The following is a 16,641-nucleotide window of genomic DNA, read 5'->3' as shown; positions in this document are numbered from 1 at the left end:
TTCTGCTTCCCGGCTCCCTGAAAGGGAAGGGAGCTGAACAATCATCCATTTCTGCACACGCAGCCTGCATCCCCAGAGCAGCTAAACCCAGCTGACTGTGCAGCACAGGAGATGAGGGCTTGCTGCTGACTGAGCAGGGCACATTGAAATATTGAAATACAGCAACCACCAAAGAGCTGCTCACAGCCCCCAGCGAGATCCTCCTCCTGGATTCAGGCACCGGAGGTTGAGCAACACAAAAGAGGCAGCTGTTTCAATGCAAGTACATCCAGTAGTTGCTGTTCCTCTGATTCTGACCTGGTTTAGTTATATCATCCAGTATGTCAAATGCATGTATAATGGCAATACATGGTCTACTCAAAGGAGAAAAAACAGAATTTGTGCATCAAGTTCACAGTATCCAGCAGTGACAAAGAATTCAAGTGGACTAAAAATTGCTGAGGAATAGATGTTGGCAAAAGAAGCAAGAGAAACTACTGTATGATCCCCCTCTTGTACTATTTCATTTCTTATTCCAAGACCCAGTGAGTCCGATTGCTGTTTCTGGTTGTCACTGTGGTGCAGGCATGTCCAAATATGCAGCCCCTGCCCTGAAGAAGTTTTCTTTATCAGTAAACATGTAGAATTGATCTATTAAATTTCTGCAAGGTCAGACATACAGGTACTGAGCCAATTAATGTCAGATATTCATTGTAAAACTCCCAGGGGACATTATTGAGCAGCCGCGTTAGAGGAATACTGATGCATAATTGTAATCTTTCATTCACTGGCTGTGTTTTTTTGTTGCCTACATATTTGAAAAACTGCAATGAAAGAAGCAGCAAAAGAGAAAGAAAGGAAGAACAAGAAACAGGTGCAGCATTAAAGCAATTCAGTAGCAAGGAGTTTTATCCAAACAAATCTCTCAATTTCTCTGTCTTTTCTCTGGCATCCTCTAAGACAGCACTGATCCTCATTTTCCCATGCTTACTGACATTCCAAACTGCAGCACATATGGGGCATATATGTGATGTATGGTGCTGTATTTGTACAAAACATCTATTTCCACATATATGGGAATGGATTTTAAGCATACCCATATATATTACATACACAAGCAGCTGGCAGCAAGTCAACAGGGAGCACTGGGAGGGCAAAAGCTCCCTCATACTGAAAGGACATTAACAATGATTGTCCTGGAAGACCATGTTCCTGCTTCAGCATCTCACAAAGCAGAAACATTTTCAATAAACCTTTTGGGTAATTGTGCACAAATTAATTGCACAAAGTGCCCCAATGGTGGCATTTTGTAAGGCTCTTCCTCTTGTCCTTGCCTTTTTGATCAATTTCAAGGAAAAGAAAAATCATTTTATCAGGAAAGACTAAAATTGTGCAAAACCAAGGCAAATAAGATTCAGTTCGGATTTTCATTACCTATAATTTCCAAAAAAAGGAGAGGCATAGAAAATTTCTATATGTTGATGTCTTCTGTTAAAAACAATTTCACTTTAAGGGAAGAATTATTATTTCATTAAAATCCCACTTATGCATGACGTATTTTTGTGTTCAGTCAGAGCCTTTAATCACACCACAAGCAACGACAATTAACCTGAACACAGCAAAACACAAAGACAAGTCTTATGTATTTCCCCAATTTTTACAAGTTCTGATTTCACTAGGGATATTATTCTAAAATGACATCAAGGCACGCTTCATTTATCGGAATCTTGAATGGCCCGTGAAATAATCCATTCTTGCTGGAAGAAAACTGGGCTGCTCTCAGCATGCTCCAGTAGCAGATGAAGAGGAGGATGCAAAGGGGCCCCCAAGTGACAGCAGCATGTACTGAAGAGGAAGGCAGCACCCTTTCCAAGTCCCTGTAAGTCAGCAGACTGACTCAAGAGACATTCTCATCATACCAATTAACAACAAAGCTGCAGGGCAGTTTTTCAGACCATTATGCAGGCCCTTGGCTAAAGCAACCTGCACCAACCACACAGGAGCAGACTGACCCAACATCACCATCTCTCTCATTCTATGGCCAGGCAGATGAATTGAAGCAGAGAGTCCACTGTAGGGTCATCGCAGATCAGCAGCAGAATCACAGTTCAAACTCTGGTGATGCTACACTGCCACCTCGGCTTTGCGCCCTCCAATGCTGCGTATTTGACATTTACTTCCCCTCAAAAGTGCAGAGGGTGGGAAATGACTCCTAGCAGCCTGGGTCATGATAAGTTTGGACCTGTGCTTCTGCAAAGGTGGGACAGGAGCAGGGAGAGCACCAGAGATATCCCAGAGGTTAATCACTGTCTCACATCACATATGGCCTTGACCAAGTCACTTGTGGAGACTCTCCCTGTCTCAGTTGTCCCTTCAAAAGCACCATTCGCATCCTGCTTGGATGTTAAAATCAATCCCTGGTGCACATTACCTACTACCAGGAAATTTCACTAGTGTTCATGAAGCTCTGTGTGTGTCAACTATTATATTTCACATTTATTACAGCTTTTAATTAATCATCTCTAGATAGCTGAACACAGCGCTATCAACCTCTACGTCACTTTCCAGCAGGAGTTTTAAGTAAACACTAAGGCCCTCTGGACTCAGCAGATCTTCCAACCAATATTATGGTCAATTTTCCACTCCTCTCATCCATCTTTCTAATACTGAGATAAGCCATTTATCTCCCAGCTAATATATTTTAACAGCAGACAAGTGCTACCTTTATTTTCAGCATGAAAGGAACCCTGGGGTGGTATAAATATTTATATGCTTATAGGAATGAAACAGCTGGAAGCCCTTGCTTAGCGGGCCTTAACTTGTGCAGGTTACGCTTTGCATGAGCAGGAATATGACCCAGTGAATTACCACCAGGGCAGAAGAAAGCAGAGGTACGTACAGTAGTGTTGCAAACAGCCGCGGCATGCCGGCTTCCTTACAGAAGATGTTAGGTTTCTGGGTTATTTGCAATTGTCAGGGAAATATCTGATCTCTGGCTAGAGCAACCAATAATTTTTGTATCAATCAGGGATATTTCCATGTCCCTTGAATTCCTGAGTTTGGCTTTTAATTAATTAAAAGACAAACCAACACCCAGAATGTACTGCCTCCCCTCTTCCTAGGAGACATATCCAGTGCTAGGAATAGTGTTGAAAAGCTGCTCTACCTTCTAACAGCTTTGTAATAGGAAAAACAAAACAAAACAGTATGGTCTACAATAGACACTGTATATTCAGAACTCTGCCTCACTGAAAAGAAATTGCATTTTCACATCAGTAGATCAAGAGAGGTTCTCCTTCCCCTCTACTCTGCCCTGGTGAGACCCCATCTGGAATATTGTGTCCAGTTCTGGGCCCCTCAGTTCAAGAAGGACAGGGAACAGCTGGAGAGGGTCCAGCGTAGGGCAACAAAGATGATTAAGGAAATGGAGCACCTCCCTTATGAAGAAAGGCTGAGGGAGCTGGGGCTCTTTAGCTTGGAGAAGGGGAGACTGAGGGGTGACCTTATTAATGTTTATAAATATATAAAGGGTGAGTGCCATGAGGATGTAGCCAGGCTCTTCTCGGTGGCAAACAATGATAGGACAAGGGGTAATGGGATCAAGCTGGAACACAATAGGTTCCACTTAAATTTGAGAAAAAACTTCTTCTCAGTGAGGGTGACAGAACACTGGAACAGGCTGCCCAGTGGGGTGGTGGAGTCTCCTTCTCTGGAGACATTCAAAACCCACCTGGACATGTTCCTGTGCAACCTCACCTAGGCGTTCCTGCTCCAGCAGGGAGATTGGACTAGATGATCTTTTGAGGTCCCTTCCAATCCCAAACATACTGTGATACTGTGATACTGTGATCATTCCTCCACATGACAGGATACCTGTGCAAAGATTTATTTCTTTATCTTACCCATTACTGAAGTGCCTGTTAGGTCAAAACACCCCTAACTAGCAATGCAAAATAGGCACTTGCCAATAACAGAATTTTTCTTCAACATCTCTTCATCTGCTTCTTTAAAAAAGGGATCAGACCCAGAGCTACCTTGGTAAATCCCAGACCCAGAGAGATTCCCACATTGCTGGTTCCAATGGATAAAGAATAATACAGCAATTAAGAGAGAACCTGACTAAACTTAATGTAGCTTGGAAAATCCAGTCTCCAGACAGATTTTCCTGCTGTCAAACAACGGAGCAAAGGCAAAGTGAATCTTCTTTGGGTAACATGCAAAAAAGCAAACTTTGCACAGGCTACCCACTTCAAAATCACATTAAATAACAAAGACATTGCCTCCTCTAGGAGTTATAGAGGGCAGGAACATTTTGTTTTCATAGCATAATTTGGTACAACTGACTCAACACAATCAGATAATGCTGATCACTTCTGCCTCTATGTATGTCTTTTGATGCTGGTGCCAGGGCATGCCCTTGAGAGGTACGGGAAAAAGCATAAGCGAAGAATTCCTGGGCCTGTTCATGTTCTGAAGAGGAACCCGTCCTCCCATAAAGAATCCGTGGAGCTTCCCTGCACACACACAAAAATTTTTCTGTAAGAGGTGTGAAATACAAGAGTGGAGGCTGGAAGTGGGCTCAGAAGCACAAGTGTAAACAGGCTTCTGCTGCAGCGCTGGGAAGGTGCCCAAATAGGTGACAGAGAAGGACAAAAGCCATAAAATAACAAAATCCTCATTTCAAAAAAATGATTGTTTTCCTGGGCAGCTATCTTTTTGCTTGGATGCTATAATCAAACCCTGGCATATACTACCTATGCAAAAGAAGAATTACAAGAACATGATGAAGACAGAAAGGTCAAGTCTGAAAACTGCAAAACACCAACTGGTATCCTTTGATTTAGCATTTTTTAATAAGACTTTTTGTCTGGTTTTAGTACTATGTCCTGCTCCTTCACTACATCCTCGTCTGTGGGGACTCTGCAGTACTCACTGCAAAGGCTGGGAGCATGTGCTTCTGCACAGTGACACTGAGGTCCCCAAACTTGCCCACTGAGAACCAGCTTGGACACAGCACAAGTTATAAAGTGGCTTTAGCTCCGAGTTCCCTCCAGGCTCATTACATCCGAGAAGCAGATTCTCACCATAACAGCAGAGAAATTAAACCCTTCACAGCCCAGGCTGAACACACTCAGAGCTTCCCAAGCCTTCAAATATTAACCTCCAAAGCTCTAAAAACTCTTTACAGAGCATGTACAAACTGCATTTTTTGGCCTCTAACTTGGGTCAGATTTCAATGTGTATTTATGATGCTGCAAAAAAAAAAAAATCAAAACAAAAACCAAAAACAAAAAACCAAAACAAACAACAACAACAACAAAACAAAAACAAACAAACAAAACAAACAAAAAAACCAAAAAAACTCACCACTTTACCCCAAAGGGATTTCAGATCCCACTTCAGAAGTATAGGGGCATAAGGGCTTTTCAGAGAACTCCTGCCAGATTTTTTTTTCACATAGCAAAACAGTATTTACCTCTAACCTTGCCCTTAGCAGCTTCTTAAACTTGTTGACTGCATTTTTCATTAAAAAACTCAATAGGCTGAGGCAGACACCTTTTGGAATAAGCAGATAAGATGAAACAGCTCTTAGAAGCAACTGAAAATGAAGTCTTACAATGTGAGGCATTTGCCAATGCTAGTAATAGACAATGAGATGAGTCCTAGCTATAGAATACAAACATAAATATGTTACAAACATGAAAGAAGGCTGAAAAGCCCTTAAACCATTCCATTAACAACTTCTCCTGTAAGAGACACTGTCTCAGACAGCATCTATCAAAAACTAAAGATGATTGCTCGCTTACACTTCACAATGTTTTTCCCTGGAATCAGTTATTGTGAAGACAGTGGAATTAGATTTAAAGTCACCAAAGCAGAAATAGATGTACAAAAATGACCCTATTCTTTATAGGCTCTCCCTCTTTATTTGACAAGAAAATGGAAATGAACACATCACAATTAAAGTGGAGATGGACGACAATATCTCTGATCTCTGTGGATAATCCATCTCAGAATACGCTGCTGTATTTCAGTTTCGAGACAACCCAAAATCTGCATTAACAGGCTTGATTTACTTTCAACTACAGAAGGAGAAAAGCATTTCAAAGTCATCAGCACCGCTTATCCAAGCTGTATAAGGAGGAGACTGGTATTTCTTCTGCCATGGTTACCCTCTTTTTATTCTAGAATGATGGAAATAAAAAAACAGTTACTATTCTACCTCTACTTAAAATATCACAGTGCAAAACATTATCAATGGGACTACCCATTTTGCAGTCAGTTCCATGATCACCACTTTTTCCAAATTTCAAGGGAAAAATTACCTCACAGGACTGAAGGAACATCAACAGTAACTTTTCATATGGCAATTCTCAAGACTCAAAGAAAAAAAATCTTACACAAGGCTGTGGTATTTTATTTCACTATGAAATGCAGCTCATAGCATAATCAGATTTTATAATTTTTCTCATCTCATGAACTTTTCTCCAGTTCTTCTTTGTACTCTAATATTTCTGTTTCCCTCTGCAGTTGTTAAATCTACTTTCATGAACATGTGCTAATTCACAGTATAATGGGAAAAACAGAAATCCACTAATAACATTAAAATGTCTTATACAATGATTTTGTTTTGCCTCTGAATGACTTCTGACTAGTCTATAAAACCATAAAACACTTTAAGTGATTCAACTACCACCTCCCCCAGCAAAGGGCAGCCAGGGATCATACCAGAACTTCCCAGTGGTCTCATGCTGAGCTATCTGTCCCAGAGATGTGCAACAGAGAGACAACATTCAGCTCAAAAAAAACCTCCTCTGCATTTATTAGCTTCACAAGTGATGGTCAAATGAGCACAAGCCACATCATGGAAAAAAAATCAAAAACTTTGTTGCTGAAGCCAGTTGGGAATATTGCATCTGATAATACACAGAATAAGCCCTCTTAGAAAAATTGTTGGTGCTGTCATCTGCATACCAAGTATCTGCAGCAAAGGCAATGTTAATAACAAGTTACCCTTGTAGAGGGGTCAAAAGGACAGTGCTGGTAAAACAGAGATGACAGACAACAGGCATCAGGGAAAAGATTAATATCCCTACACAGTCATACATCAAGGAACTCAATTTTTGCCTGTAATCCCAAAACTGCTGAGAGTAGGATTATTTCTTCTTTCCCTATTACTAAGAAGAAAGAAACCGCTCATGGGAATAGGGCACTGCTAAATGTGAGTCCTTATGTGAGCAGAAAGGTTGCACTTAGGTCCTAGGGCAAAAAAAAGCTGTTCCATATGTTCCCAAGCAGTGGTCCCACTGCAAGTGAGACTGGAGTTTCATTCTACAGTGTAAAATCAGTGCAGAGAGAAGAGGAGCTTCACACAGCCTTTCATAGCAGGTTAATAGCAAGAAATGCCCTAAATCGAGACCGAATTTTCTGTGCCCCTGACTGGCCCCCAGTTACCTCCTAATATTATCTTTTAAATTGAGAGGACTTTTACAGATGAGGGTTTAATGAGATAAAGCAATACGTCTAACATAGCAAAAAGGGTACACTTTCTAAAATGACATAAAAAAAGCATTAGTGGTGTCACAACCACTGAAGTAATGATATCATAACCTTAACACTCCACTTTGTCAGATAATGAAAAACATCTTTTTAAGACAACTGAAGGCTATGCATTTTGGTTTTCTTTTTCTTGGAGCACATGCTCTTCATAGCTATTAGTAGATAAGTTTGACAGCCTGACAGAGAGCTACCACCTTGGCAAGGACAAGCTAAGAGATCTTCTCTCTGTAACCATGCAAAAGCAGAGGGGAAAAAAAGGAGGAGGGAGGACAGAGAGTGAGACAAAAGACATGAGGATGGTATCAATATTATCATTCTCTCATAGCTGGCAGGGCAGCACTTACTTCAGAAATACTGGGATATTGAAGAACTGCAGGCCTAGAGCATGTGTATTTGTAAAAAAACAAACAACAACAACAAAAAAAAAGCCAAAAAACCCCCTTGCACCACATCAGGGCAAATTAATGTGGCCACAGAACAAAAGGAGGAGGTGCCAACCATCCCTCCCAGTGGCCTTGCAATCAATATGGTGGGGTGTGGAGCTGGTTGGAAATTTTCCAATTCAACTTTTTTTTTTCCTACTGAAAAAGATGTGGATTCCCTACAACTGGGTTTGAGCAGAAAGCAGGCTGCCGGGCTCCCCTCACCACCTGCACATACTGCCTGCCCCAAGCTGGTAGGGCTTCTGCCTCCTGTGTCCTCCAGGAGCTCACGGGGCCTGGAGCTGCAGCCTGGAGGTCCAGGTCCCCAGATTTCCAAAGTAAGCGGCAGGAAAATTAAATCTGTATTTCTGCCCTAAGCGAGCTTTGCAATTGTATTATTTTCACCAGAATCAGAATGGAAACTTTTTGGCCCCAAGAATATTAAGTTTCTTGTAGGACAAAATTCAAGCATCATAAGCATCTTCCTTGCATACGCAGATGAAGCAACAGCTCAAGCCCCCAGCTACCTAAAAGTGCTTTGCAGTGATGTCAGTGGCAGTGGATCAGACCTTAGCTGCAGTGACAAGCATGAGAGAAATGATACAAAAACTGCAGGATTTATGTCTTGGCCAGGGAGGGGGAGGACTGCGGAGGATTTGAAGAGGACTGCAGACTTAACCCAGATACCCCAGCACTGATAACACATACTACTGTTGCCACATGCCTTAAGAAAAGAAAAACGGAAGATGATTGACTAGATATACAGGAGTTACACTCGAGAGTAATCTTAACATCAGAAGGCTGGAATTCAAGAAATTATTGGGATATGAGGGGAACTAGATAACAACTTGATTAACAACCAACAGGGCTGGAACTTGACTTCTACAGCAGCCCCCATGCTTTCACACTAGAAAGAAAACTGCAGAAGATAGCTCAACATAGCTGATTTAATTTATTAACATGCAGTAATATTCACCTTGGTAAGGACATATGTACAAAGGCCTTACAACCCTTATAATGGACACAGTGATAAATAAGGTCTCCTGAAGGAATGGAAGAGAGATGGCATTAAGAATGTAACACTGTCAGCCTTATATTGCTCTGATTACCAGAGATGGGCACATACAACTTTTTAGTCAAACTGACCAGATCACCAATCCCTTTCTTTGCCTTTCACTCTAATTCATACTTGGTGTGAAGTAAAATATTATTTTTAAAAACTGACTTATCCAATTACTATCTGCCAGAGAAACTTTTTTCTCCTGCCTTATGTCCATAGCATCTCTCAATGTTGGCAATGCCACTACTCTAATTAAAAAAATATATATTTAAAAAAAATAAATATATACACTCTCTGATTATAAGCCACAATTCCAAACTTGGAAGACTAAATCTTTTCCATTAAACTGAGACGCTGCTCATTACATATATCATTATAAGGCATATATTATTCTGTTGAAGCATTATGCTCAAAGAAGGACGCAACTGTTTTTTCATGAGAGAATATTCAGCAAAGGCCAGGAGCTGGTTCTAGCCTTGTAAATGTTTAAGATAAACTCTAAAGCTGAGAATACTATATAAAGCTCAAGCTCATTATCAGGAACTCCAGAACCAAACTCTCTCACATAGAGGGACATAGGCTTCTAACAGCAAGTGTGAGAAAGTAAAAAGAAAAAATTAAAAAAAATAAACCTCCAAAGTTCATGTTTAAAATAAAAACAATTTATTTAACTGCTAGCCCAACAGCAGGTGTTACAAAGTAGAGTTTGTATCCTGTGTTTCAGTGGTTGTTTTCAACTAAGTTAGATATAATGTGGTGATTTCTTTTGAGAAAAGCATACATTGCTATGAATATAATTTTCTTGGGTTTGGATGATGGTTTTATCTCCCCCTCCAAAGTAGCCTGAAATGACCAGCCTTTTTACTAATGCTTTCTAATGGTTCTTTTCTTGCTAATTAATTCATGCATCTAAATCATTCAAAATCAGACAAGCCACTAATCACTTGCAGACTTAATAACATATCCTAAGTAGACAGCAATGCATAGAGGATGCAATAAGGTTGCCAAAAAGAAAGCAAAAGCAAGTCAGGAGGAAAAATAAAGCTCACTCCTTCTACCTAATAGCAGGAGATCTGATTCTGTATTTATTATGTAGATAACATACTCACTGACATCAATGAATAGTTTACTATAGAAATGAGAAAAATCAGAGTGTTTCTATACAGCATGCTTTTTCCTAATGTTACACACATGGGAGCAAATTAAAGGCTTCTGTTGGTTTTGGTTTTTTGCTTTGGTACAAGGTTTTTGTCCACATTCAGCGAAAGTAAAAAAAGAAAAGAATGAGGGAGGTGGGAAAGAGTGGGTTAAGCAGCGGTTGTCAGCAATAATTGATTCAAAAGTGGAGATTATAGCACACAATAAATAAATTTTATGGCAAGATTGCAACAAGGAAAAGGAGAAGGTGCTTTCTTGCATGTCTATGAAAAGAATACTGCTATAAAATGATATATTTAATTAAATTTTCATGTATTGAGGAAAATCAAAGCGTCACAAACAATAAAAATTACCAAAATATACGTCACTCACCACATTACGAAGTAACATTTTGTATTTCTCTCATTTTATGATTTTAAGTGATCACATATTAAGTTACTTTTATATTGTTCCAGATGGAGCCATGTACTTTCATCCTTCTTAACTAGCTACATGCTCTAAAAATATATTTCAGTATGAATGCTGGGAGTTTCTTCTCTGCTTTCTTTAGATTATACAGTCGTACCCAACTTTAGGAGGGAGGTAAGTTAGTTATAGCAAGGGCAATCTCAACATTTATTGAAGTTATCGAATGAAAAATGCATCATTACCACGGCAACTGGTAAATCACATGGTGCAATGAGATGCAAGGCATCTTGAGTAAACACTCATCTGTGCGCTTGTGTGTCCTCCTCTGCACAGAATGGTTCCTTTGTGGAGGAACATGCATAATTTCACTCTCTTCTACAAAAAGTTGATAGAAGGAATCCAAAATGTAATTTTTGCATGGGGCAATTTCACCAGATCTATCATTAGAATAGGAACAAATATTGGAAAAAAGATGAAACATAGAATGTTTTGCTAGAATTTACTTCAATCAAGACCACGGAACCTTACAAATGACAGAGTATGCCTCTCAAACTCACTTGGCATCCTTGGCATCAGAAGGTTGTTCACAACAGCACTGGAAAAAAATTCTTCCTGGCAGCATGAAGGGCTGCCAGACGTGCAGCAGCGCATCACACTGGGGCAGCTGGAGCTGTTACGGCCTCCAGCCATCTGCCCCACCCTTCTGATGGGGTGTTGGTGACCCCAAAACAAGGGCATCTGGTCTACCAGCCCTGAATCATACTGCTGCATGCCTTGCCAGGCTCTGATACTATCAGCATCTAATGCACAACCTCTCCCTGAGAGGCCCTCCCCTCATCCCCACTCTTAGCGAGACAACTCTCTCTGGAACAACTCGTTCAAATCACATTGCTCTACTGGCAGTCCCATCTATTAAGTGACAAATATCCATCCATCACTGGGTTTTGACTGTACTTCCCTGACGCCCTTTTCTAGATCTTCTTCAGCCACTATCATGCACACACAAGGCTTGTTGCCCATCCTTTTAGTTCACCATGAGGTGCAGCATCAAAACCATATTTCCAAGTAATCTCCCTTGCATCACTCCCTTTCTCCTTCCTTGAAATATCTCTTCCTTCTTGACCTTGTGACTGACCTGAAGTGGTGTTACATCTCTAGGGAGAGACAGAAGGCCACATCATGATGCCACTTGCCAGCTTCTGATATCACACTGTATGCACCGTGGTTTCTTCAGCCAGCAGGGGCTCCACTTGGGGATACAAATATCTACTGACATGTATCTTCTCCTGATCCCGTTGTCTTCCTCACACCACATCCCATTACCATCAGACAGCATAGTATGGACTACACAAACACTGCCAACACTTATGATGACACCTAAGAAGTATCAAAACTGTCACGTATCTCAAACCCTGACTTCCCTTCCTCCATTTCTGTCTTTGATTCCTTCCTGATCTTTATAAAACTATACAAGTTATATAGCTTTCTATAGGTTTATAGTCTTTTTCTGTATAACCTTGAGATCTCATTTAACCAACTTCCTCCTCCTTACTCAGGAAATTACTCTTATGTCATAAATCTCAAAAAGTCACCCTATCTCGTAAGTCCTTCCAGTAATGACTTCTTAAACCTGTTTACTTTGTCATTGCTGGGCTCTTCCTTCCCACCCACTTGGTCATTTGCTATTTGACCTGATCTTTGACAGGTAAGAAGATGCCGTGGGTGAAGAGACATGCTCTGGAATTCATCAGCTGTCACAGAGCATTTGAGTAAAGGAAAGATAAAGTGAGATGTGTGAACAAATGACCAGGTCTTAACTCCCTAATAGAACCCTGTGGAGAGGGTTACAATATCCAAGTACTCCAGGGAAATAACTAATGATCCTTTGTTCAGTTCAGTCATGTTTCAAAAAGCAATTGCCTGAGTTACTAAGTGCTTGAGACTGCCTCAGTAATTGCAATGATTTATTTTATGCATCATCATAACTACAGCACTAGGTCAGAAGGACTTGTGCCTTATGGATGCCTTGAATTTTAACACAGGCGTTGGAGGATTAGGAAACTGCAGTCAGAAACACAGAGACCACAATGATTTGATGTGTGGGGGAGGGAAGACAAAGTCTTTAAAATCCTAGGTATCTAAACCATTAGGTTTCTTTTGGATTTTTAATAAAATGAATTATATTTTTCAGGTCATCCTAAGCAGAAGTTGCTTACATTTTCCTCTGCTCCCTTAAAGTCCAAGTGGCTACAATCTAATGAACACCTCTCTTAGGAATTTTTTTCCCAGTAATGAATGTACAGTTCACAGTGTAACTACCCACTCAGTACAGAGAAAAAACAAGCAAACAAACAAGCCTGTTGTCTCTATCTTATACCTCTCCCTATTCCAGAGGAAACTCTCCCTGTGCAAAGCGTGTTTCTTCACCCTACCATTAGTCTGTACTGGTGCCCTGGTTGCCTGTTAACAACCAGCAAAGAAGGGGATGAGACCTTAGGCTCATGAGCATTTACTTGACACAAGAAGTACCATTTTACACAGAGCTACTCACCTGACCTACCAAAACAATGCTGCACCAAAGGATATTTTGTGAGGACACACATCCCTGATGCAGGAAGATGTGTTTGCTCAGCAACAAAAGGGTTTGATTAGCAACTCCTCGGGCATCTCCATCCTCCTGACAACCCTTTAACCCCATTCTCCTGTCACCTTTCCTTTTAGCTATTTGAGGCTTCACTGGCACAGAAGGACATTTTTAAGGACAAGGATAATTTGAAGTGCTGTCATCACCAGAACTTTCAGGCTATGAAGATCTTGAAGACACTTCCCCTCTACCCCCATAGAGTTCAAACTCTTCTCTCACGATAACTGAAGTAAAAGCATTGCTAACCTTCAGCACTGTTTTTCCAGTTACTGTTTCAAGGTTAGCAACGTAAAAATTACTAAACTAACCCGGTATTCAAGGTCAAAGTAAAAAATGGAGCAATTATGGTTCGCAGTAACTTTCATTCATTTGGTATTCAGGACGCATTCTTTCTGGATATCAAATCACAAAATCATTGCAAATTCATCAGATTTTAAGCTTTAGCTTACTAAAAATTAGACTATGCTAAAAATGAAATGCAGTTTTTCATTTGATCTGATTAAGAAGTTTCTGTACAGCATGATCTAAGCCTCTAATTATCTATATCTCTACATTATCTCAATTGTTATTCCAATATAAGCAAATTTATAACAATGCATTTTCATGAAAAATATATACTAAAAAGTGGTAAAGCAATAGACGTCAAGGAGCTGAATGTCAAGATGCCGAAAATGAAAATGCTTCTCTACATTATGTGTGCCAGAAAAACAAGAGCTCACATGACATTTGGCAGTGATTTCCCATGATGAAGCAATTCTTCAGGGCCTTCATTTTCGTAAAAGCTCAGCCTATTTAGAGCTAGCTCCTAGCTCCTTGCTCTTAACAATGCCATGCAGATAAAGTTCATTAAATATATTGTTTAAGGTAGGAAAGCAAAGAAGTTTTGCTGTAGCAAGCACTTAACATGTTGATGGCAAATCAGAAGGAAAAAAGTAAAAGGATTGGAACAAATTATTTGTCAGAAAAGCAAAAGTGATACGAGCATATTGATATAACCTGTTGTGCTGCATTAGCAAAATTGTCCAAACGAAGAATTCCCAGAATGGGAACTATTATTGGATCTTTATCAATAGGATATTGTTCAAGCAGGCTGGGCACCCAACCATTTGACGCAGATCTTTTCCATGCACAAGAGCACTGGCATACTGGAAACGACAGTGTTAGTGAATTACAAGGAAAAATGCAAATGCCTTTGAATTTATAGTTAATTTTTACATTACAATGGTCAAGCAACTTTTACAGCTTGTTGATATTTCTGCTGGACTGCTAAACCTTTATTTCTTCCTACATCAGGTAAGACATGAATTTCTAACATAATTACTTGAGTAAATTGCTTTTTTTTTTTTTTACTGTTCTGTTCTCGGGGGATCCTTAATACATATTGAACATCACACAAATTAAAAACTATTAGCATTTTAAAACAGCAGTTATATGCATGATTTACTGTATAGCTTTTGTCTAACACAAATATTTACAGTTTACATGTCACTGCAATGAAAACAGTATGTGTTGATTGATTAACCAGTAAATATCAGACAGAATTTAAGTGCACTGCAACAACAGCTGAAAAGGAAAATGGTATAGTAGAATTGTAGCCTTTTTTCCCTACATAGTACAAAACTAAGTTTTGCACCAGGGAAGAGATAGCCATATCTGTATGTACTCATATGCGTGTCTGTGTGACAGCTGAGGGTGGGAGAGTGAGAACAGATGAATTACAGGGAGCATACGGCCAGCCAGTGCAAGAATGGAGCAACTCTGTTCTACGGGTGGCTGCGGATCCCACACGAATAAGCACAGGTACCCACAGCTATGTTGTAAAATTCAGTTCCTGCAAAGGTTCTTACAAGGAAACGTCTAAAATGAAATAAGAGAGGCAGATTTTTAGGAGTCTCCTGAAATGAAGGCTATAGCTGCTCCTCTGAAAAAAAAAATAATGAAAAAAAAATAATAAAAAAAAAATAATAAAAGCCACCTTTAAGAAAGTACTTGATTTGGGGTCCCACATTAAAAATCTGTCACCTGAAGAAATCTGTTAGAGTTTAAAAGGGAAGCTTCTTCAGACTAGCTATAGCATCCTTCAGCCAGCCAGTGCACCAAAACTACTTGCATTGATGTAGTGTTTGAGAGAACATCCCGAGAGCACTCGCTCACAATGCTCCTGACAGCAGGGAAGCAGCACTTCCATGTACAAACAAGGATCTGAGACACAGAGACATTCAGTCATTAGTCCAAGGTCCCAGAGGAAGCCTGTGCAGGACGGGAAGTTCCTGAGTCCCCATCTGACACCCCAACTCCACCACCCACCCTTCCTCTTCAGGGAGACAGCTACTGTAACATGTGCCTAGAAAGAGTTATCTGCAAGATAACACAGTGAAGAGGCAGCCTAAATCTATCATTTTTTCCGTCAGCAGGCACTGGATGGAGAGTAGGGGAAAAGTGACATTCACAGCCCTGACATCCTTGAGGTAGGGGCACGGAAGTTTGTATGAGTCTCAGATGTAATTCCAGAGATTCAGGTTTTGATCTGAAGAACTGAAAAGGAGATTGAAACTTTTCAGAAACTGCTAGATGAAAACCTGATGCGATGTGAAGAGAGGAGGAGGAGGAGGGAAGTGTCAGAACAGATGGGTCACCGGAAAAAGCAGTTTCTTTGTGTTACCAACTGAGACTGTGTGTAATTGACTTTTTATTTCTACAATGTGAAAAAACATTCCATAAGTAGTCCTTGTAAGCAATCAGCTTTGCTTTTAGCAAGTTTTGCAGTCTGCTTAATTAATAAACATATACAGCACATGCACACATAGGCACATGTCTCTGCAGAAGGAGAACTGGGGGGCCGCAAGCACCCTAGGTTCCTTGGTGGAAGAGGATTCTGCCATATCCTTAGTAAAATCCTGTGAAAGGTCCCAGATGCAGAACGCCATCACCTGCAACGTACAGGGTTTTGTGGGTTCCCACTGGGGCACGGCTCAAAGTTCTCTGGAAAATCTTGCAATGCCAATGGTAAAGCAGGTAGGACAATCCTCCACTCAGGGTTAATTTACTCCTTCAGCCTCTGCAGGGAACAGGAGGAAAGAGCTCAAGGCAAAGGGAGTTTTGTTTAGAAGTCACATGCTTCTTTTACACAAGTTCATCAAACCTAGGAAACCAAAAAGAAATCAATATAGCCCAATGATTAGCTCAATATAGGTACTGTGTACAGACTGACAGATTATTTAGACAGACTGAATCAATGTGTTGATTCCACGGAAAAGATTCAGGTTTCACACATGAGGAGACAAAGCCAGAGTGCTGGCATACTTTCCAGCCTGTACCATCCACACAAGAAAATCCAGGCTTGAATGTGCCTGGTTTTTAACTTGAAACCTGAACAACAAGGATTTGCGTGTGATAACTAAAATTCTGAC

The 16,641-nt window shown here is 40.4% G+C and overlaps 1 protein-coding gene across 1 annotated transcript in view; it reads right to left on the bottom strand.

Moving 5' to 3' along the window:
- The window catches only part of RAPGEF5 (Rap guanine nucleotide exchange factor 5), a gene marked incomplete at both ends in the record, with an annotated part of 157,146 nt that overhangs the window by 61,518 nt on the left and 78,987 nt on the right, over positions 1-16,641 (bottom strand). The window lies entirely within an intron of this gene.

Source organism: Nesoenas mayeri (genome assembly GCF_963082525.1).
Source record: "Nesoenas mayeri genome assembly, chromosome: 2".
NCBI classification, from domain to species: Eukaryota; Metazoa; Chordata; class Aves; order Columbiformes; family Columbidae; genus Nesoenas; species Nesoenas mayeri.
Note: the sequence above shows the minus strand (reverse complement) of the source record. Positions and strands in the feature narration are given on the sequence as shown.